This window comes from Planococcus citri, chromosome 3 (assembly GCF_950023065.1).
Source record: "Planococcus citri chromosome 3, ihPlaCitr1.1, whole genome shotgun sequence".
Classification (NCBI taxonomy): Eukaryota; Metazoa; Arthropoda; class Insecta; order Hemiptera; family Pseudococcidae; genus Planococcus; species Planococcus citri.
The window spans coordinates 31,305,630-31,328,053 of record NC_088679.1 but is presented as its reverse complement, the minus strand read 5'-3'; the positions used below and the strand labels follow the sequence as shown (position 1 = coordinate 31,328,053).

At 33.5% G+C, this 22,424-nt stretch overlaps 1 protein-coding gene across 3 annotated transcripts in view; it reads left to right on the top strand.

Moving 5' to 3' along the window:
• Positions 1 to 22,424, top strand: part of LOC135841466 (interference hedgehog-like) — an 88,910-nt gene that overhangs the window by 30,686 nt on the left and 35,800 nt on the right. Inside the window, exon 1 of one of the 3 annotated variants that reach the window (XM_065358436.1) lies at positions 6,398 to 6,714. The exons of 1 other annotated variant lie outside the window; for it this stretch is intronic. The gene's annotated coding sequence lies outside the window, so the exon portion shown is untranslated. Of the gene's footprint in view, positions 1 to 6,397; positions 6,715 to 22,424 lie in introns of those variants that run through there. One more of the 3 variants, XM_065358433.1, reaches the window with a different exon arrangement.

The window sequence follows — 22,424 nt, the reverse complement described above, 5'->3', positions numbered from 1 at the left end:
TTGTGGTATTTTTCTATGTTAAATACATACATAACGTTGTATATCGGGCCCACGGTGCTCGATTATTTTTAAATTATTATTGTTATTGTTTACTTTCATCGATGACTTATTTCTGAGTTCACTTTTGAGGCGAGAATTCAAGGTAAATATTGGTTTTGATGACAAGTGTTCGCATATGTGAATCGAGCCGCCTAGACTGGCAGGAATGTCTGACTCTGGTCTCTGATTCAGCTTCTGGATCATGGATGCGGTTTGTTCTTCGTCTCTCTCTCGAATGCTTGTCGTTTGTTTGCTGCAGTATAAACGCGAACCGAAGAAGCCTTCGGGCTGCGAGTACATACAAAATTGGTGAACTTTTCATCGAACTAGCAGCAGAAAAAAAAACAGCGTAATTCGATTCACATATGGCGATTAAAAGGTCGTCTTCGATGTTCGTCTGCTCTTAAACCTATACCTATACCTATTCAATTTCCATCGTCGAATTTCAATTTCGTCTTTATCGCGTCAATAGATCGTTTCTATCTCGAGATGAATATCGCCTATATATAAAATGTTCACCAAAAGTATAAAAACGCATTGTATAATTTTTTTTTCAATCCTCACCGACGCGACGAGAACGATGTCACGACCCATTGAAAAATTGTTCACGATGCCCCGAAAGAATCGCGACCCACGGATTGAGAAACACTTATTCGGTATATTCAATTATTAAGTATCGATCGATTCGTCGATAAATTGATTCGTGATGTTTATTTTAAATTTTTGCGTATACATATTAAACCCGTTATGCTCTTCTGCTCGGCTCGAATGCAGCCTATCCCGAAGGCGTCCGAGCCGCACGTCAAACTCGGGTACTTCCCAGAAGTTTAATTTAATAGTTGTCTTGACGAATGAGTTTTGATTTATTACTCGAGTCACTTATGATGACCAGGTGTGAAATCGGTGCCTTTTTTTTCGAAAGAAGAAATTTAGACTAAATGAGTAGCTCAATTGGATCATCTCCGGCGTGCTTTTTGGATGGTAATAGGTCGTACGATTAGGGAACACTCAGTTTGTGCAATGATCTATGAGGGAGTGAAAGCTGAGCCTTGGGAAATGAAATTACTCACCCGTGTTGTGAGAGATTTTTCGTCATTTTTCATACTTAACGGACTTTTTGTCGAATTTAAACTGGCGTATAGAATTATTATCGACGTTTTGATTGATTTTCATTTTCGACCTTTGTCACGGTTGTTAGGGAGCTGGAGATGTTTTGTTCTGAGTTTTAATTATAATTATCTAGATGATGTGGAAATTATTTGACTTATTTTCAATGGCTGATCTTTCTGGAGAACCACTTGAGGTGTTCGGCTCTGATTTTAAGAAAAATTTAATGTTTGAAAGGGACATGTTTTAGAAGCTCATTAATTGGAATTTTGAAGCTGTTTTTTTGATGTTTCGATTTTCCTATCAATTTGGAACTCGATTTTGAAATCAGAAAGAACCAAAATATCAAACTTTATTATCGTTTTCAAAATTAAAAGTTTGTTCAGAAAATCTCGACTTCAGTTGTCTGGATAAAATTCGCTGAAATGCGGTATTTTCGAATTCTAAACCATGTTATGGAGCTTCGAAAATTCATGAAAAAAATCAGAATGTTGTTGGAAGCTCCGGATCGACTGGAAATCTTTCGAGTTTGTTCGTTCTAGAAATTTGATATCGGGTAGGGAACAAATTTTCGTTGATTTTCTGTTTGAAACTTTGTTAGAAATTATCCAAAAATTGAAAAATCAATTTTTCAAAATACATTATTTATCAATTAAGTAATTAAATTAGTTAAGGGAAACATAAATCTCAATTGTCTGTTCGTGAACAGGAACAAACAGTATTTGAAATTTTACATCACATCATAGTACATATTTCGGAAATTCAGTTTGACTATTTTTAAGCGAGTTGTACGATTTTCAAAATCTTCAGCATCAGCTTTGCTATGCGTCACACTTCACAGTATTTCCCTTTTCTTTTTCCTGTCGCTTAACGCATGGACTGAAAAAATGAATGTTCGCCACTGTCAAATAATCTTAAACGAAGAAACAAATTGAACATTAAATATTAAGGAGTTGACAGAAAAATTACTCAATCATTTTATAGTTGAATATCTTCCAAAAATTTTTAAAATGAAGAATATAACTTCGTAAAAAAAATTGATGCTGATGGAGTAGCACTGAGACTGAATGACGTAGAGGTAAGAGTCTTATGCAGACAAAAGTTTGATCTTCCATCTTTTTCATGACAACTAGGTAGGTAGGTATGCACATTGCACATTGCTTCCTCCTCGTAGCTGGCTAAAATTTATTTGTTACACAGGATTTTATATACATTTACATATAGTTTGATTACGTTGCATGTGTTTAAAAAAAAATCAAAATCTGAATTACATTTTTTTTTTTTTGAATGAACATTTTATATGATGAGGCGATGAAATTGAAGTTTGAACGATAATTTTGATGGGATTTCTTCAAACGATCAAGCAGGTACAAAAATACGAATTCCAACATTCGAAATCTGAATGTTTTTCTGTAAAATATGGTCTATCAATTTTAAATAATTTAATTGATCATTTTCTTCATGATTTCAAAATCCAACGATTTTAAGGTTGATGAGTTCAATGTTCAATGCATTATTTTTTCGGATGTGTGCTCATCCTCAGATCCCACAGCAACTCATATTTTCAAAATGGAGAGCTAAAGGACACCAAATGATCTTAATTCAAAAAATAAATTAATATTCTGTATAACTCAAATAAAGTCAATGTGAGTAATTTTAAACAGGGGGTAAATGTGAACAAGGCATTTTACTTCTTTAAAAAAATTGTTCGACCTCATGAAATTGATCCTTTATTAGTCTTTTGAACTTCCAAGCCTTCTGATATTTTATTCCTTTACTGTAAAGAGAGTTATGTACGTATATAAGTCAATTTTGTAATTTTTTTTTTAATTTTGAAAAATCCAAAAAATAGGTTTTTGTTAGCAGTAAGTTGATATAGCTTTTCAAGTGGGAAACTGTCCAAAAATTACTACATACTTTGCTTTAATTTTGAAATGTAAGCGTGTAGTAATTGTAAACACTCATTTTTTAAAGAAACGAGTATTGAAAAAATTAAATTTTCCACTTGTTTAGTGTAGGTAATTTTTCTCAAGGAGGTTATGTTGAGGAAATATTCAAGAAAAACTCTTCACAAAAACACCATGTAAACAAACTGTCTAAAATACACATCTGCGAGATAAATTTTGGAATTTTGAAATTTTTAAGGGCATTTTCAGATTGCTTAGACAATTAGACATAATTTTATAACATGCTTTTGAAAGTCAGACTTAAGATCTAAACGTCTTCTCTAATGTTACTCAAAATGTCAGAAATTGGTCATACTGAACCTCAGAGGATAATTTTAAGAAGAAGAATTTGTATTTAATCTCACGAGACCTTTTTATGGCCGAACTTTTTTTTAAAAAAAAACTGCAAAAATTCGTCTTATTCGACAATGTGTTTGACTATAGGAAATCAAAATGGATAATTTGGAATCTGGAGACAGTATAGGAATATTTGAGACCTGTGGTGAGTTAGAAAAGAGAAGAAGGATTTGAAAATCCGAAAATTTGAAAAATCAGCACAATGAAAGATTAGGCGGTGGGCTGGAAAACCAAAAAGGTTGAAAAAATTGTGGGATCATTTGAACTTTTCCTGCCTAACTCATTCCAACTCTCTCATGCCTCTAATCAGAGTACTATTTACTTCAATTTAAGGTATAAATAAAGGATTCTTGAATTGACTGAATTTTTGTAGTTTTAAAAAATTAGTGGAACGCATAATGTCTTTTTTCTGGCTTCTGAGCTAAAAATTGAATGCAGTCACAAAACTTTAAAAATGGAGGAAATAATGATTTAAAAATTTTGGGGCATTCAACCCTTCTCTTCCGCCTCTTTATTTCACGCCAAGACATTTGAAACTTATACATTGAAATATTTGCTTCAATTTTTTATTTTTGAAAAATATTTCAATTAGAGGAATCTTCCCTGTAGCTGTTTTCAAACATTTTTAAAATCTTATTTTTTCAAACAGCAATATTTTGAATTTTTTAAAACAAATGTAATTTAGAGCCTTGGCGAAAGACGATCGAAAGTTAACAATACAGTCCATTTTACTGTGGTCGAATTTGAAAAAAAAAACAGTTGTAAAAACATTTTTATTTATTTATTTATTAAGAGCCATTTACAGCAACTTAGGCTAGGGGCCCTATATTAAGACAAACTTATGATTAGGGTATATACATATCTAGAAATAAAGTTACAATCAGTACAAAAAAAATTTTTTTAAATGTAAAATTTAATCATTTAACTCAATTCTAAATTTTAAAAACTCGAAAACATAATACAAATAATCTATAATAAACAAAATTTTAATTGATTTTTTTTTATTTGGAAAATTTTAAACCAGACCTGATGTGCTACTTATAATTGGAGGGAATTTTTCCAATTTTAGAAGGAGAATTACTGAATTCTCTCGCATTTCTCTGACTGCCTAAAATGGAGGAAATTTCCTGACTTTTCCTCATTTTTCCTGATTTTTTCAAAGACCAGGGTGTCTAACGGTCATGAAAGTCTTGAATTTTGGTAGGTGGTCATGAAAGTCATGAAAAAGTCATGAATTTTGGTAGGTTGTAATAAAAATCATGAAAAGTATTGAAAAAAACACATAAATTTTGCTCGAAACACTCTTAAAAATTTTTTAAAAAGCCCATAAAATGAAAAAAAATGGAAAAACTGAAATATATGTACTTACCTATATTTGCCTGAAAATTTAAAAAAAAATCTTCTCAGTTTCAAGTTGTTGATTGGGGGGGGGGTATTTTCATGTGGTAAAAATGTGAAAAATAGGTCATGAAAAAGTCATGATTTTTTGTCTGTGAGTTTTGTTAGACACCCTGAAGACTGAAAATATGTACTCCTTACCTTATAAATTTATAATGTTGAAAAACGAATGAAAAAGCAAGAAAATCATTATTGTGCCTGAAAGAATATGACGTATCAACTCGTTCATAGATCTGCTCACAGATACCAGATAGCCTAATAGCCTACACGATAATCGCAATCGGATGTCAAAGTCAATCTAATACATATTTAAATGAAGAAAGCTACAACTTGATGCGCTTTCTCACGCCACCTCCGAAGAATTTAAATCCGCGTAAAAAAATGTAAAGAAAGGAAGAAAAGAACGAGATAAAGGAGGAAAATTAATCTCTCAGAATGTCCCGATGAATTAAAATTTTTCTACTCATCCGACACGGAAAGTTTTAATCGAGTAGGGAAGAAAAAAAAATTAAAAGCGGTTTGACGAGTAGTCTTTATTGTATTAAATGATAATGGTTTGAAAGAACTGTGGATAAGTTCACACTATGCCGAAGTTTATGAAAAGCAAAAGGTATAATTTGAATGTGTTTTGTGGAATAATGCAGGTGCTAAAGGGAGGATATGATTGACTGTCCATTTTGTATACTCGGCGTCCGCTCTGTTGTTAACAAGCTGTGAATGCTTCGTAATGATAGCGTTCAGTGTTCTCTTGTATACTTCCGAACGAGATTGTACAAAAGAAAATAATAAAAAATAAAAGGGTTCTCAATCTATAGGTAGGTATAGGTTGTCTTGTAATAGGTATATATTGTGCTTACTGGTGGACTTATGATGATGAGTGAGTAGGTGTATGGATCGTGGATGCTGTGATGGTCATTGGTGTCGATCAACTCCAGGAGCTGATCAGTTCGTTGATGAGTCGTATTTGTAGATTTGTCGAAAGCAATATTTGTGTCCCTAGAGGCCTAGACCAATAATCATAAGATATAGGCTATTTCAAATGGTGAATTTCTACCTATATCTCAGACGAGTATAATATTATTAAAATCCTGCAAAAAAATTCTCTCTTCGCAGCATCACCATCGATGCTGGAACCGAAGAAGAAAAAAATTGCTCGAATAAATTCATAATTAGTATGTTTGGGAGTAACTAGGCTGGCTCTAGAATTACCCAATCAGCATCCGTTGCACGGGCACCTAATGGGTGAAAAAATGATCGAGCGGGGGAGGCGTCATTTATCGGAGGAAAATAAGGGGGAAATTATGCGGTTTGGGAAACCATCATAAATTCCTTCTTTTTTTGAATGCATTTAATTTTTTTTTCATTCGAGTTGAGTGATTAGTCGCCGTCATTCCTCGTTACAGTTGGAAGGAAAAAAACGCGGGGGTCGTCTGGTCCGCGCCACTTACTCGTATCTTTGGCGCCGCCTTCCGTTGTCACAACACCTGATACCTTCGGATTACCTGTACAACTGCGCATGCGCTCTTGTTTCTCGCGTCGTCGAGATTCTCTATGTTGGAAGACTTCAATCGCTTGTGCGGATGCCGACTGTTTACTATTGGAATTTTTCTGCTCTTCGTCGATCTTCTTGTGGTACTTTCGTGTTCGAGTTTTTCAGTGATTTTTTTTTCTATCCTTCGAGGTGTAGTTTTTCATTGTTTTAGTGTGGTTATATTGGGAAATTCATTCGAGAAGTGCGAATTTTATCGACTTTGTGTGATATTCGTGTTTTTGTGTGGAACGTGGTTTTTTTTCGTGGTGTGATTTTTATCCCAGTGTTGCTGATTAATTTATTTCACCCTGTTGTTTGGATTTATCATTTTTTTGTGTAAGTTTCGTTTTAATCAAGTATTCGTATTTTTAAATGTATGAATTTTCTCTCAGTATTTCTACGAGTATTTACGAATAATGGCGATCATTTGTATAAGAATGGGTAGACTTTATTGGCATATTTTTCTTCCAACATTTTGCCGACGAACGCGTCTATTTAACCGGTTGCTTTCCAGATTGCACTACTCGTAGTCGAGATAGGATAGCCGATGATCTGGTTGCTTTGTTTATGTTGGTAGAAAGGGCGAGATACAAAGGAATCGATGAATCGGAACCTAATACCAATTAAAAATGGTACAGGTCTAGTGATCGGTGTTCCCTATCTCTTTCTCACATTGTGTTGGCTAAATATTTTCAAATTATATAGACATTCTGTGTATCTTTCCATATTTTACCTTATACCTGCGCAGCGGCGGTGTTTTTAAAAAATCTTGTAACATCAGTCGGTCAAAATACCGGTCTAAATGTTGGTATTTTTCAATGTTATAGTAGGCGAGCATCGTGTGAATCATACGAGGCTTCCGTCTCATTTTTCATATCGTTCAAGTACCTGGTGGCTGGTGTATTTCGCTAATATAAATTTGAACACCCTCCAACAAGTCGACCAAAAATAAGTACATTTGCTAGTATTTGGCAGATTTACCTACGACCGTCGCAATAATGCAATTACCTAACTCATTCATGAAAAATATCGCGAGTATTGTCAAGGTTTCTAGATTTTATTCTTATTTTTTCACCTGGGATGTGCTCGATGTGTAATGCTCTGAATTCCGAATGTGTGACTTGGTACGTTCTTAGAAATGTATTTTATTTGATTAATTTGAATAATCTATCCTTTTGGTGATTGTTTATCGTGCGAAGTTTATTATCATACAGGGTGTTTTTTGGTCATGAAATCCATTAGAAAGACTAGAAGTCGAGAATCTATTTAAAAGGGTGATTTTTAATCGAGTTGGTCCTTGGTAGAAATGAAAATGAAATGATGATTAAAATTGGGAAACGATTTTAATTTATTTTTTTAAATTTTGACTGGTACCTACTTGAGAAAAGAACTTGAAATTTTTTTTTTTCATACTGGGGGTCTATCTTTATTTTTTATATGGAGAGACGAAATGAGATATCCATTTGAGAAGTTCACCATCTTGAGATACCCCATGAGATTGCATTTTGATATGTATTTTATACGAACTCAGCAGTCGATTTCATTTGGTTTCACAAAATAATGAAAAAAAACATGTAGGAGGGGTAAAAAAAAGATAAAAAAGTCACAAAATTGCAGCTGAGTTGATTATAGTCAGTTAATGAACCATTTGATGAAGATCTGAGCAAAGATTCAAAACTTATGTGCAAGTCTTTATGATAGACATAGAATATTTCAGGACACAGAACTTTCTACATCAAGTAAATGTGGTGCATAAAAAAAAACAATTTTTTCAAGATTCAGTCTTTACCCTACCTTTTCTGTTCTGAGAATTAATAATTTTCATTTAACGAATATTTTCATTCGCTAAAAATTTCAGTCTGAAGCACATAAATGTACCTTTATTAACACTTTTTTCGCGATCATTTTTGCAAGATTCTCGCAAAATTCATATTTTTTGCATTTATTTCTATGTGAATGTCATTGTCGTAAAAAAAAATGAATTTAGAAAATGTGATCAAAATATCCTTGAGAATTTTGTTTATGGAAATGTGATATCACCCAACTCTTTCGTAAGAGTGAACCGAAATCATTCAAGATCTTATCCTGAATGGAATGAGATTAAATCTAGAATTTTTGAAAAAACGACAATAAAATTCACATGGCACGCGTATGAAGAAACAGAGATAGGGGTTGAAAATGTTCTGAAGAATTTTTCTGGCCCATGTACTCCACCTGAAGTGTATAAGAGCCCCTAATCTCTTGAAAATGAAACTGGCACCCCCCCCCTCCTCCCTTACTCATCACTCTTATCAGCCCATACCCTTTACAAAGAGAGTAATCTTCAAAAAACTGAATGTTCGGAAGACGAAAAAGAGCATTTTACTTATTGAAAGTATAAACATTTTTGTCTAAGAAGGCACTTCTTGGAATAATATGAAGTTACTTACTCCTCCAATTTTTTCAATTCAATGAGCCAAATTTTTCCGTCCTTTTCAATAAAAAAAGAATAGTTTTTGAAAATTTTCTGGTAGTAATCAAATTTTATCAACTTTGGGATTATGAGCTGCACCTTACTCCGAGACTTGATTGAAATGGAATTATTTATTTTGAGCCAATGTTTCATATCAACATACAAGTATTCAACAGATCATAAAATTTTGATTTTATTGTAGGATCTTTCATTTTTCTCATAAATAAATTTTTTGTTTTGGGAAAATGTCAAATTTTTTATCACGAAATATTGATTCTAGTTGAACTTTCCCTCTTCAGCTCGCGAAACATCTCGGAAAACAAAACTTCTTTCAAGAAAATGAGTTACACTTGTTCGGTATTCGAGTAAATCATAGTCTATGGTTTGTTTCTTTTCATTCTGGGGTGGTGGGGTGGGGAGAGGGGATCTCTCGTGTTTCCTGATGATTTACTGTGTTGTTAAAAAATTTGTGATTTTCTTCAATTTTCTTCTCACGAAAGATCTATAATTGAAAAAAACTAAGAGCTTCGCGAAAAGAGTGTAGAAAAACAAATTGGTCTCAACACCAGAGTGCCCAAAAACGTTACTCTTTAGTAATTTGATTACTTTTTTCATAATTGGTTCCTGAAAGTTACCATTTTCACCAAAAATATCACTTGCTTAAGCAATTTTTGATTAATTTTTTCCAAGTTTTCCGCAAAATTTGAGAAAAATTGCAAAAAAAAACACAAAATTAGAAAGTGACTAATGGCTATAAAAAGTACAAAAAACTTTTTAAAATTCTCAAAAAAAATTTCCATTGATGGCAATTTCGTTCAAGTTTTGGTTAAAATGGAATCTTTGAATAAAAGTGCAAAAAAATTTCGAAATTTTGTTTTTTGTATTCTGTGCAAAAAAAAATCCCAAATAGTTAGAGCGAAAAAAGGCTCAGAATTATTTTCTTTGACACTTTTGAAAAACTCTTTCTGAAAATATTTGTTTTTCATTTCATATGACCCACATTCAGATCTTTTTTAAATAATAATGTGGGTGTGTTGTGGGGGGGGGGATCGCCCTGCATTTTTGTGAGAAGAATGATAAATATTGAAAAACAGTTTATTATTTTTTAATTAAAATTAAACACCTCTAGAAACTACAAATTATTTCTTGTTCATGTCCCATTTTTGCAAACAGTAGGTAAATTTATTTCAAATTTTGTTTCTTCATTTTTTATAAACTTTGCATCGTTTGAAAAATACAGGATTAGATATTTCGAGTGTCATAGCTGTAATTTTTTCAACTTATCTCGAAAAAACAGGACCGCTAGGACAGTTTGTTTCTTTTGAATAGAGCTGGAGCATCCTGTTTTCATTTTCATGATCACGCCGCCGCTGTCTATTCATCAAAGGTGACTAAAGTGCTGATGATGTATAGGTTATTTGACATTTTACTAAATACCTACACAATTCATGAGAAAAATCAACCGATTATACAATTCGAATCAAGCCTGGCTGGCTCTGGCTCTGGCTCTGAGTTCGCGACAGCGACACAAGTTCAACCAAAAACATTTCCTAGAAATGAACACATTACATAGCATTGTTTTCAATGAATAGATCGACAGGTCTCTTGTCAACAATTCCTGTATGTGCCTCGATGAATTCTCTGTATACGTCTTGTACTACGTACAAAAAGATCAGATCATCAACCTTTTTAACACAAGGTAGGTACTAGGTAGATAATTTATTGCGAGGCTTTTTTTTTTTGTAGTGCTACGAAATGTTTTGCACAGATTTGCGAAAATCTGAAGAGAGTGGTGGTTTTTCGGTTTGCTCGTAGTAATGTCACGTTTGACTAACTAAGGTTCGAGCCTTCGAGGTTTTATAAACGGTTACGTACGTTTGTATAAGAATTGACCAAAATGGTAAAGGACCTTTGAAAACAGGACGTTTGCTTCAACGATACTGATAAATGGGTTTTTTGTGTTGAAAATATACATGTAAAATAAGACTCGAGACATGTATTCTTCAATAGATAGTGATTTACAATTCGGGATGAATGGAGGTTTTTTTGTTGTTGGATGAGGGATTGAGGGATGGTCATTGTGTGCTCGATGGTTGTGTATTTTTTTGTCGTGTACTATTCAGAAGCGTTATGGGCTAGTAAAAAGTATAATATGCCTTTTCTTTTCTTTTTTTTTAGAAAGTAGTCGCGTCCTGTAACGTAAGTTTGTTTTCTTGTATTATTTAAATGTTTCCTGAAAAACGGTTTCGGTGTTTTCGTTTGGTATTTTGTGGTATAATACGTTGAATATACAATGAGAAGTAATTTTCTATTCTTTTTATTTGAAACACGTCTAGTTGAGAGTTTTGCCATAGATAAGATTCTGATGGATCTCGTGTAATAGGGTAATTTTTTCAAGTGTCTTTTTTAAAAAGCAAGATCTATGGCTCCATCTTTTTTTCTAGTATAACAATTGTAGTGACCTTGCACTCAATTTTTAATTTTCAAAAGTGATTATTTTTGCGCGAATTCGGTTTTTGAAAAACCAAAAAAAGAAAGTGGTGAAAATTGTTGATTTTTTTGTGACTTGAAAGTTTCCAATCAGAAAAAGAGATTTTTTAAAGCCTTAATATTATTGAACGAGTTTTTAGTTCGATATCAAAGAAATAGGTACCTACGCTACTGCAGAACAGGTGTTTTTGTAGTTTCGAAGCTCGCCCCTTCCTTAATTTTTCAACGAATTTAAAATATTCCTGAATGACATTTTTTTTCATTTTAATTTCTCTGATAAATTCAGTTTCCATTAACGAAAATAAAAAACATTTAGTAGACTCGTATTTCCATTTTTTTGGAGTTACTTTCCAGTTTTTAAATCTTGACAAGATTGTTTTTTTACTTCTAATTTATGATTATTTAGTACTTTGTGAAAATTTTTAAAACTTTCTGGAACCACTCGACTTGAATCCTGTTGAAAAAACAGAGGAAGTGGAGGGGAGGAGAGAATGAAAATTTTCTCTTGAAAATGAAAAATATGAGGCAGGATAAAGATGAAGAGAGAAGGGGAGTTCTAATTTCGAATCTTAAAAATTGAAACCCTTTTAATATACAGAAAAAACAGATTTGAATTGAAAGTGTCGATGTAAAAAAATTTGAATTTTTATTTTCATGTCGTGATTTTGGAAACAATTTTGATCCAGTAAATGGGGTAGTTATTGGGATTGCAATTTTAAAAGTATTTCTTTTCCTATCTGTGGAACTTGTGAACATTTTTTTTCATGATTCAGTATCAGCATTTTGAAGCGTTACGTTGCAATTTTTTGCATTTTTATCATTTTTTATTTCCTTTTTCGATTTTTAGTGAATTTTCAAAAGTCCAATTTGGGCCAGAAATGCGAAAAAAATCAAAATTTTATCGAATCAACATACAAAGCTGAAATTTGGTAGGTATCCTATTTTCAATCCTCTAAATCGATTGAAAAAGGTTTCGAATCGTTTTGAGTATATAATTCTGGAGCCTCCGGCAGATTTATGAAAGTTGAAATTTTCACAAAATTTTACCCTCCAATAAAGTTGAAAAGCTAAAATTCACTTTGCACACCAATTTTAACATGCTGACAATGAGTCGATTGGACCTGGTTTTAAGCTATTCTGGGGTCTTCAGCCATATTTCATTATTGAAAAAATATACGCCTTTGAACTGGTAAATACTGACTTTGGAAAAACAGTGTGTATAGTCGGTCAGGTCCCTAACAAGCACAATGTTAATTTTGGCTGGTTCTATGATATTTTTTGGAGACTTGGAATTTCCAAAATGCTGCTGGAGCCTCCAAAACTACTCAAAACCAGCGCCAGTCAACTCAGAATGTTTAAATTGGAATTCAAAGGAAATTTTAGCTTTCCTACTTCATTTTGGTGAAATTTTATAGAAATTGAAACTTTCAAAAATCAGCCGAAGTCTCCAGAACTGCTCAAAATGGTTCGACACGGTTTCTAATCGATTTGGTGGGTCAAATATGAGGTGCATAAGTACCAAATTTTAGCTCTTCAAGTTTATTTGGTAAAATTCTAATTTTTTTTTCACATTTTGGGCCAAACATTAAATTTTTTAAAATTCACCATAAATCAAAAAATGCACTTCGGCATCTAAAATTTTACTGGCGAGGTATTTTTGCATGCTCTTTCAATTTAACTAGGTCATATTCAAAAATGTTTTCTGGCAGTTGGGCTCTCCCATGATTAGTAATGTAAAATTTCTGCTTTGGAGTTCTCCACCTTTTAAGTATGAAAAAGCAGCTCAAATCCAAGTATAAATCATGCAACATATGGTACCCTTGTTGGACGAAATCGAAGGTAAAAAATTAATACGATTTTATAAAGTTATTCAAAATAGGCTTTAAATTCTTCGTATTCGAGTTTGTTTTCTGAATGTAGGTATTCTTCGTTGGTGGTATTGATCGGTACATAAAATGATATCCTGTCACATTGGGAACCACCCTAGGTGTATAAAATTTATTCAAACGATATAATAATTTTATATTCTTTCGCTTCCACACGTAGCATCGGACGCGTGTAATTTTCATAGTTGAACTGGCTTCTTAAAATTCAACTTATGTATAGTCTCCGTCCTCTGTGATACGAACAGGAGCAGGTGATATTGATACATTTAGTTTACCTTTACGAACTCTCTATCTGCCAGCAGACCTGATGCCTACCTTCATATTTGTGGTTAATAATGTCCACCTGAATATTACACTCGTATATATGTAGATACGTAAATGTACTGGAATATTTTTCCATGGAATACGAACGCCTAAAGAAATACAAACTCCGTCCGCAGAGAGTCTCTATAGCTGTACACCTTTTGTTTGAGAGCACCTTTCTCATACCCGAGTGACCCAGTGGTGATGAAATTTCAATTTTGAGGTTGTTAACCTGTCGCAAGACTGTAGAGATGAGGCTTCTCTAAACGAGCAATTAACTATTACCGGGAAATAATTTGTTGGACGGTTACAATTACCTGAAAAGTATTGTATATGTCTCCTTTCTCAATATCTGTGTATGAGAAATGAGCAAAGCGTTGATTCATTTTTATACACGGCGCTTTGGTCATGTGTACTGTGCAGGTATATGAGCTGCTACACATGTTTACAATGATAATAAGAAAATTGTAATAAGCTCGTCGAATATGGTACGGTATAAAATCCTATCATATTGTATTCCATTTTATTATTATTACGCTGGATAGAGAGAGGCTATTCTGCGTTAATTTATAATAATCTAGCGTGTTATTGAAGCTCGTTTCGAGGTACTCACACGAAACAAGTCAGTGAGGAAAATTCAAACATTGTGGATTTCCTTGGCTCGAAAATTTTTTTTAGTATGGAATGTAGATTTTGGACGACAAAGCCGAAGGTCTTTGGGTGAATTTTTTCATGCTGACTCGATCTGGTCGTACGTCTGTCGTAAAAATTTTATCGAGCGTGAAATCACACCGAGAGTGTAGATTTATCAGTGGTTTTTATCATTGGTAATTTCTTCGTCCTCATCGTTCGAGGTCCGAAGGAAGGGTTTTCGCGATCGCAACGAGGACATGTACCTGCTACGCGAAAAGAGCTATACTAAATTAATAAGTACAACGTTTTTTCGACATGTACATATGGCAGAAAACATGTACATAACGGCTACATCTCTACTATGCCATAAATAAAAGAAATCTGCATATTTACGTTGTCATTTTCACGAACACGTAGACCTATACGAAGAGTACACGCGTTGAGCTGCAGCTCGAATCGAGCTCGGACTGTACTGTTGAATATTCAATTGGTTTTCTTCTATTTTTCCCCCTTTTTCTGAAACAATCGAGAGCTGTGGAAGTGTTTTTTTTCTTCATAAACTCGTTGCAACAGGATAAAAAGAAAGAAAAATCGTTCAACGTAGTAAAATTATTCCCTGTCATAACAAACAATTACCACGCAGCTTCGCAGCGCACGTACGGCTCAATTTTATACGTATGTACTTACATCTGTATGTAGATGTAGACCTACAGAATAGGTAGGTAAAATTGTACATACGAAACGTCACACCACACCTTAATTACACATAAGGTAATCATGAATGACCGGAGAATAGTATTTTTACGACTTTGCATAGCATTTGAGCAGGTTCACTTCAAAGTAGTCGGCTAAATTAATTTTTATTGCGTTCGAGATGGAATTCCGCCTTATTGGTGTTTTGGAAAATGTTTTTACTGCACATAGCTTCAAACGTTTGCACCTTGTTCTCTCTCTCTCTCCCTTTCTGTATTCTGTATCTGTCTGCATGATATTTTTTTTTAATAGTATGCGTATTTTTTTGTACGTCTACACGTAGCTATAGCTAGGTACCTACATCAACACATACCGAGTAGATTTTGATAATAAAATAGTAAAATTATTTAACCTAGACACCTGTTTTATGTCAAAAAATTTATATTCTGCCGCCAGCGTAATAAAAACACAAAAATGCTCGCGTTTTTTTTTTTTTTAAATTCACGTTTCATGCTACCATTATTATTATAGGATACATCGTGACTGTGTGAGTGTACGTATAGAGTAGAATGGCCCATATAGGACGTTAAATCTTCCAATTTTTTTGACTAACATCCAACCTAAGCAGTGCATGTTCTAATTATTGTACAGTTGATGAATGTCACTAGTTCGAGAGATGGCGTCTGCTACAATATCCCGTCGCGTCTGCAGCTCTGCTCTCTGCACTCCGCACAAATATCTAACATAAGCAGAGGTGTGGGTGACGATGATGCTGTGACAAGTGTCAACGTTTCTGTGTTGTATTTTCGAGACGAGATCGGGTTGTTTCTTTCATTTTTCTGTACGTTTGTTGTTGAATGAAAAAAAATACTTACGAGTTGGAAATAGTTTTTTATGAGGTTTTATGGAATGAAACGATGATTTATGTGGCTTGATTTTTTATGGCCAACGTGAGGTTGTGGTCGATATTGAGAAAATGTTTGTGGATTTTTGACGAATTTCTGGTGTAAAATGATTGAAAATGATTTCGAAAATTTTGAGAATTTGTCGCATGTTACTAGAAGAAAAACATGATTTTTTGATTTTTTTTTTCTGAGAAAGCAAACTAATTATATTTCCGGGATGTCCAGTAAAATGAAGCAAAAAATTATATTCTGAGGAAAATTTGTGAAGAAGTTTACTTTGAGTGAAAGACTACTCAGAAATATTTCTGAGTTCAGAAGGCCTCAAAGTTTGGTCATTTTTGGATGGAAAAACATGTTTTTTGTGTCTTTTGGGTTCCATTAGCTTTGCTGTACTCCTTCTCACACTCTTTCTAAAAAAGAATCATGATTTGGCTTTCTAAGCCTCTCTGAACCAATGACTTTGAAATCCTATGGAATTTTTAAATCTCTATCAGCAACTCGAAAATTGGTGGATTGTGAAAATTATGACGATTTTTTATAAATTTTATGGCTTTATTCGGTCATTGAGAATTCGGTTTTAGAAGCATTAGTGCGAGATTCATTCTTAGTGGATTTAATATTCCGATGAATACTTTTTCGCCATAATTTTGACCAAAATGTCAAAATTCAATTTTTTTTTGATTCTGTGAATGTTTGAAAAATTGTATGCAAAAAATTGAATTTGAACGGTTTAATCGAAAGGATTGTAAGAAGTATAGTAATCGAGGTATTTTAACCTGCTGACCTCGAATTTAGCGCTGTTTTTTCCTAAAAGGAATTTTTGATACTTAGGTATCTGAAAAATTGAATGAGATTTATAAAAAATCATAATTTTTGCGACGATCCATCCATATTCAAATCACTGTTAGAGGGCTAAAAGTTGTATCGAATATCAAAGTTAATGCAGATTGCACAGAACTTGATAGTTCTACTTATCCTGATTTTCATTCAATTTATCCTTATTTTTTGGCCAAACGTTGCGAAACAAGTTTTTTGTTTTCATTTTTCCCAATAAAATTTTAAAATTTTTTATTTTTTCCCTTTTTTCAGATTTTGGATTTTTTCTTCGTTTTTTTGTTCTCGTTGAAAACATGAAATTTTTTTTCTTCTTTCAGAATTTTCATTTTTTTGTTCTTTCAAAAATATGACAATCATCCCCCCTCCCCCTCCCCTCAACCCATTGAACCATTTGAAAACATTTTCTGTTGAGTTTCACTTTTTTTGCCGAAATTTTAAAAAAATTCTCTGGCATTTTTCCATGTTCTTAAATCAACGTTGAATTAAATTTTAGCCCTATTCTTCCCATTCCTCCGAATTATAACTTTTGTAAAGTGTAATGCTAAAGGTTTTACTTTTTTGCCAAAATTGCTAAAGAGTCTTGTGTTTTTCCATGTTTTCAATGCAACTTTGAAAATTTTCATTTATACATTCCTTATTCTCCCAAAATTTTTCTATTTTTCTTCATTTTTTGTGATTTTTTTTTGAAATTAAATAATTTTTGTCTTGAATAAAATGTTGACCAAATCCTTCTCCTCTCTTCCCCTCCCTCCTCTTTTCAGACCTGTCTCAACTCCTTTCTCATTCCCTCTTATGTTTAGAAAAACCCCAAATTTTTTGCTTGGAGCATAAAGATTTTGAAGCAGACTGAAGAAGGAACAGTTGAATGCCCTAAAATTATTGAAATCAGTATTTCCTTCATTTTTGAACGTTTAATTTATTGTCATTTGTCATATTGATTTTTTCAGCTATCAAATTTGATGAGAGGTTTGGAATCTCAAAATGTTCAAAAACTGCGAAAATTCGCCCAATTCTAAAATCTTTGATTTATAAATTGAAATTCTCAAATAATTCTCTGATTCCGGTCATGAGAGACTTGAAGGAAGCGGATTTAAATGCTTACCTTTACAATTTTTTTTTTGAGCTACAAAAGACAATGATTTTTTAAATTTTGGAACATTTTCAACCCTTTCCTTGACTCCTAATTCACCTTGAGTTTCTAGATGTTTCTACAGTCTCCAAATCATAAATTTTATTTTTTGGTCAAAAAACATTCAAATCATGGTTTTTAAAATTTTCAATGTGTCTGCATTGCTTTGAAGTCAAAAGTACGAATTTTTTGAAGTTTTCTTTTAATGATTTTTTCTGATTCTTGGGTCAAAAAATTCGGAGTAAAGTGCTAACCTTATGAACCTCTCCTGATCTCATGTTTCAGAAGTAGGGAAAGCCATTTCTCCAAGTGATTAGGACATTCATGTCTTCAAAATTGAATTAGATTTACCTCCCTTGATTTCATGACAACGTGACAACCCCCCTTCCCTCCTTTCCAAAAACGTATCCTACCTTTTTTTAAAAATCGATTACGAGTTAAATTTCATCAAAAAATATCTCACCCAAGCGCCAAAAAAATACGAAAACCTTTCACGAAACGAAATCAATTTCATTTTCGGGCGGATTAATAAAAATCTATAAAACAACGAGCCTATAACGACGATTCGTTGGCTCATTTGGTACGTAAAAGAGATAGCGTAATTGGACTAGGTCGAATTTAATATCTAATTACAAGCTTATACTGAGTGGATGTTCTTATTCTAAAGACCGCCTTGTAATTTGAAGAGTGACCTTTCTTTAACCGTCGGCTCATCAAACATATCACGAGTTAACCACCGACATGAAATGCTTGTTTATCATCAACAAGCTACCGCTCGCGTTAGAGACCAGAGACCTGCTCGATCAGTCCATCAGTCGCTTACGCCACCAATTTAAGACCCACTGGTTACGAGTATTTTTTTTCCTCCGCTCTCCCAACGTTTACATATTTTTACCGAGTAATAACTTCATCGGTAGGTATGGTAAAAAAATATACCTTTTAGCTAAAATGATGCGTCTTGTGCGATGCGGCGATGGTTATAATTGAGGAACATCTGTTATCATGCTTAATACTACGAGTAATAATGGGCAAAAGTATTTTATTAAAGATACGTCAGTATTTACCTAAACCTGGCTAGTTTTCGAGAAGTATTTGCAGTGATAATTTGGTTTTACATCTATACGTGTGGGCTCGTATCCGAAATTAAATGTTCCTTTATTTCTTTCTTAAATTGGGGAATCATCAAGTATAGGTACTTCACATTAATAACTTTTGAGATACAATCGGATTTGTAGCTGTACAAATTAAAGAGTCCAAGACAGATTTTTTTGATGATTTTACAAATTTTAGCTCGGAAACATTGATTGGATATCTAAATTTGGGAGCGAATCCGCGAAGGGAGGAGTCAGTTGTTTTTTTTTTCAAATATTGGAGCTTATATGGAAAGAGAACGAAGGGCCACATCTGAAAATTGAATGTTAATAGACGGGGAGCCCGCATAAGGATCTATTGCACTCTCTGCCGATCTTCTGAGACAATTTTTTTCTTAAAGGGAGAGTCCTAAGGAACATTTCTAGCCCTTGTTCTAAAAAAAAAACATGGCCCTACTCACAAAATGGCGGCCATTTTAATTGACAGGTCAGCCTAAATCGCAGGTTTTGCGTCCCAACATAGGACTTTTACGAAATTTTTTAAACCTTACAAAGGTTGATCGAAAGAGCAGGCAGAAATTTATCATCTGACAAAATTTCAAGTGCTAAAGTGCCTTTTTCGATTTTTGGTGAATTTTTGAAAATCAAATTTAGGCCAAAAATTAGGGAAAAAATCAAAATCTTACCAAATTGACCTAGAAAGCTGAAATTTGGGATATACCTACCCTATTTTCGACCTGCCAAATCGATTGGAAACGGCTTCAGGCCGTTTAGAGTAGTTCTGGAGCCTCTAGTAGATTTCTGAAACTTGTAATTTTCACAAAATTTCATTAAATGGAGATGAAAAGCGGGAATTTACTCTGCACTCTAATTTTAGCACTCACTGGAGACAACTTCAGGCGGGTTTAAGTCATTTTGGAGCCTCCAGCGACTTTTTGAAAATTCCTGGAGTCTCCAGTAGATTTTTGAAACTTGAAATTTCAACAAAATTTTATTATCTAAATAAATAAATTTCACGACCAATGCATTTATTGAGAAAACATTTTTACATTTTTTTTTTTTTGAAGTGGAAGGGGCATCACTTCTTGGCATTTTGCGAAAATTATACTCGATGGTCACCCATCGAGCGAGATGTGTTTCCTTTATTTTTTTCTATCTCTTAGATGAAGCCTTCGAAGCGAAAGTTTCAAATTTTGAAAAATTTTAGAAAATTTTTTGATTTTTTTAATTTTATTTCTGAAAGTTGGGTAGTACGAAAAATTGGCAGTAATGCTCCTGTAAGTGACTTCTTTGTGGTTTTTCTTCGATTTTTTCTTGTCTGGAATGATATCTCAGTTGATGTGAAAAAATTCAAAATATTTTTGAATTTTTGTAAAAATTGGCAGAACTGAACAAAAGTGAAAAAACACGTTTTTTCCTTTCTGAAAAATGGGCTTCCACTCAACATAATCCTTAAAATTTTTTAATTAATTTTGAAAATCAAAATATTGGCAAGCTAACTAAAAAATTCCAAAATCGCCTACTATTGCTTAAATTGCTCAAAACTTCTATTATTTCAGAAAGTCTCATTTTCGAACTAATCTGGAGCTTCCAACAATAGTTGACTCTTCTCAAGAAATTCCGAATTGCTCTTTCTAAAAATTCAATTATTTCACAATTTTTTTCTAACTTGAGATTTTAATTTTTTTTAAAAGTACACTTTTCAACCATTCACCTCGAATTTCCGATTCACTTACTCTAATCGATTATTAGAATACCTACCTACCTATATATTTCTGCCATTTTCAAAAGTTCGCCAGAAATCAAATTATCAACTTCAGCAGCCCAAAATTTGATTTTGAGATGTGGGTAAAAAATGTATTTTTTGTGATCGAAATATTGGGGGAAATGTCAAAATTTTCATTTATAAAGTCGAATTTTCGAGGGGGACTGAGGGTCTTACAACCAAAATGAAAATATTTAAAATTGTAGGGCATAATGTTTCCTATCAGTGATGTAGCTCGCATTTTCAGACTGTTTGTGGTAATGTGAAACATAAAGCTACACCCAATGTTAAAATTTCAAGAAGTCCCCTCCATCCTCCCTTTCTCTGGTCTCTTATCAAATTGTAGCCTTACGAGTTCTATTATATAAATTCGTGACCTATCATTACGATTATGAAACGAAGAGCACGAGACTGGAAGTATTATAATGGTTACTTGATAGGCTACATTTCACCGATAAAAAGGGTTCTTTATCGGTGATAAGACAAGATGCCTTTGAAACCTTTCATGGGTACTTGTAGGTTTTTGTTTTTGCTTACATATACACATACTGTTACGATATTATATTATACGACGTCGTTCTGGGGGGAAGTATTCGGCCCTCATCCTAGCACGTGTGTCACATCACCACCTGCTCATTTAGCTGACGACACGAAAAAATGCGCTTACTAGAAGAGGGAAAAAGTGCTCGACAAATGTTCAATGATACCATTGCTGATGTAATTCTGTGTTGAAAGGAAAGGAAAGGAATCTGTGTGTGCCAAATTGTAATGCATACACAATGAAAGAAACGCGAGTAATCTTTTTACGTTGCGTTTTTCCCTATCAAGATTACTGCAATACAGCTTCTTGTGTGGTCTTTGTATATTAGTGGGTTGGTTTGGTATTTGTGGATATTATACAACGTGTATACAGAGAGATAGGTTTTCGTATATAGTTTAAAATCTCTTCGTCCTAAGTTCCTGCCCAACTTAATAACGCGTGTATCACCTAACCATGTAATAATATCAGATAATTATCATCTACGAGTAAAAAAAGAAGAAAACTTTTTGATAGAGATGATTGAACGAACTGTGCGCTCTGCGCTGAGGTCGTTTTTACGTGTGCTATGTGTCATGAGACACCGGTATTAGTCATACAATCATTTCCTTTTTTTCCATTCTTTTTTTTTTTTTTTGGTGGATTACATTATTGTGGCGTATTTGTGGGCGGTAAAACGATATCGTATATGAGTAATTGTGAGAAAATACCATTTGCCGAAGTTCCAACAACTCTATTCAATGTATCAAAAGTAGTAATGCTGCGGCCAGTTAGGTCTTTTTTTTACTACTCACAGTCGACTCTGGACTCGACTTACGTTGCTACTCCACGTATTCTAGGTTACAAGTATCTATTCTTTTTCTCTCTCTCTTGATTTTGTGTTGTTTTTTTTTTTAGTACTTGTGTGGTATACGTTCATATGCAGATGTACTCTGTATGATGAGGGGCGTTGGTAAATTAACATTTTTTTATGTTTTCACCTCATCATACGTTCTGTTATCGTAATTAAATAAGGATGTGTTTGTTTGTCTCAACTACATATGCAGGTACTCGTATACATATTATGGAAGAAAAGATAATACTATGTGTGAAAATTTTTACCTGTGTATTTGGAACTTGCTCAATGTACGGTTTTGTTGAAGGATTGGGTGGTATTTCGTACAAGGAGGTGATAAATTTTTAATTGCAGGTGGTTAGCCAGGGTATGTGTGAGGTATTCGGGGAGCTTTCACGTTGTTAATTCTTCAAGGACGATGTAAATTCAACTTATGGAGTGTGTGGGTCTTTTTTTGGAATTTGCTTACTGGAAAGGTAATTTAAAGAG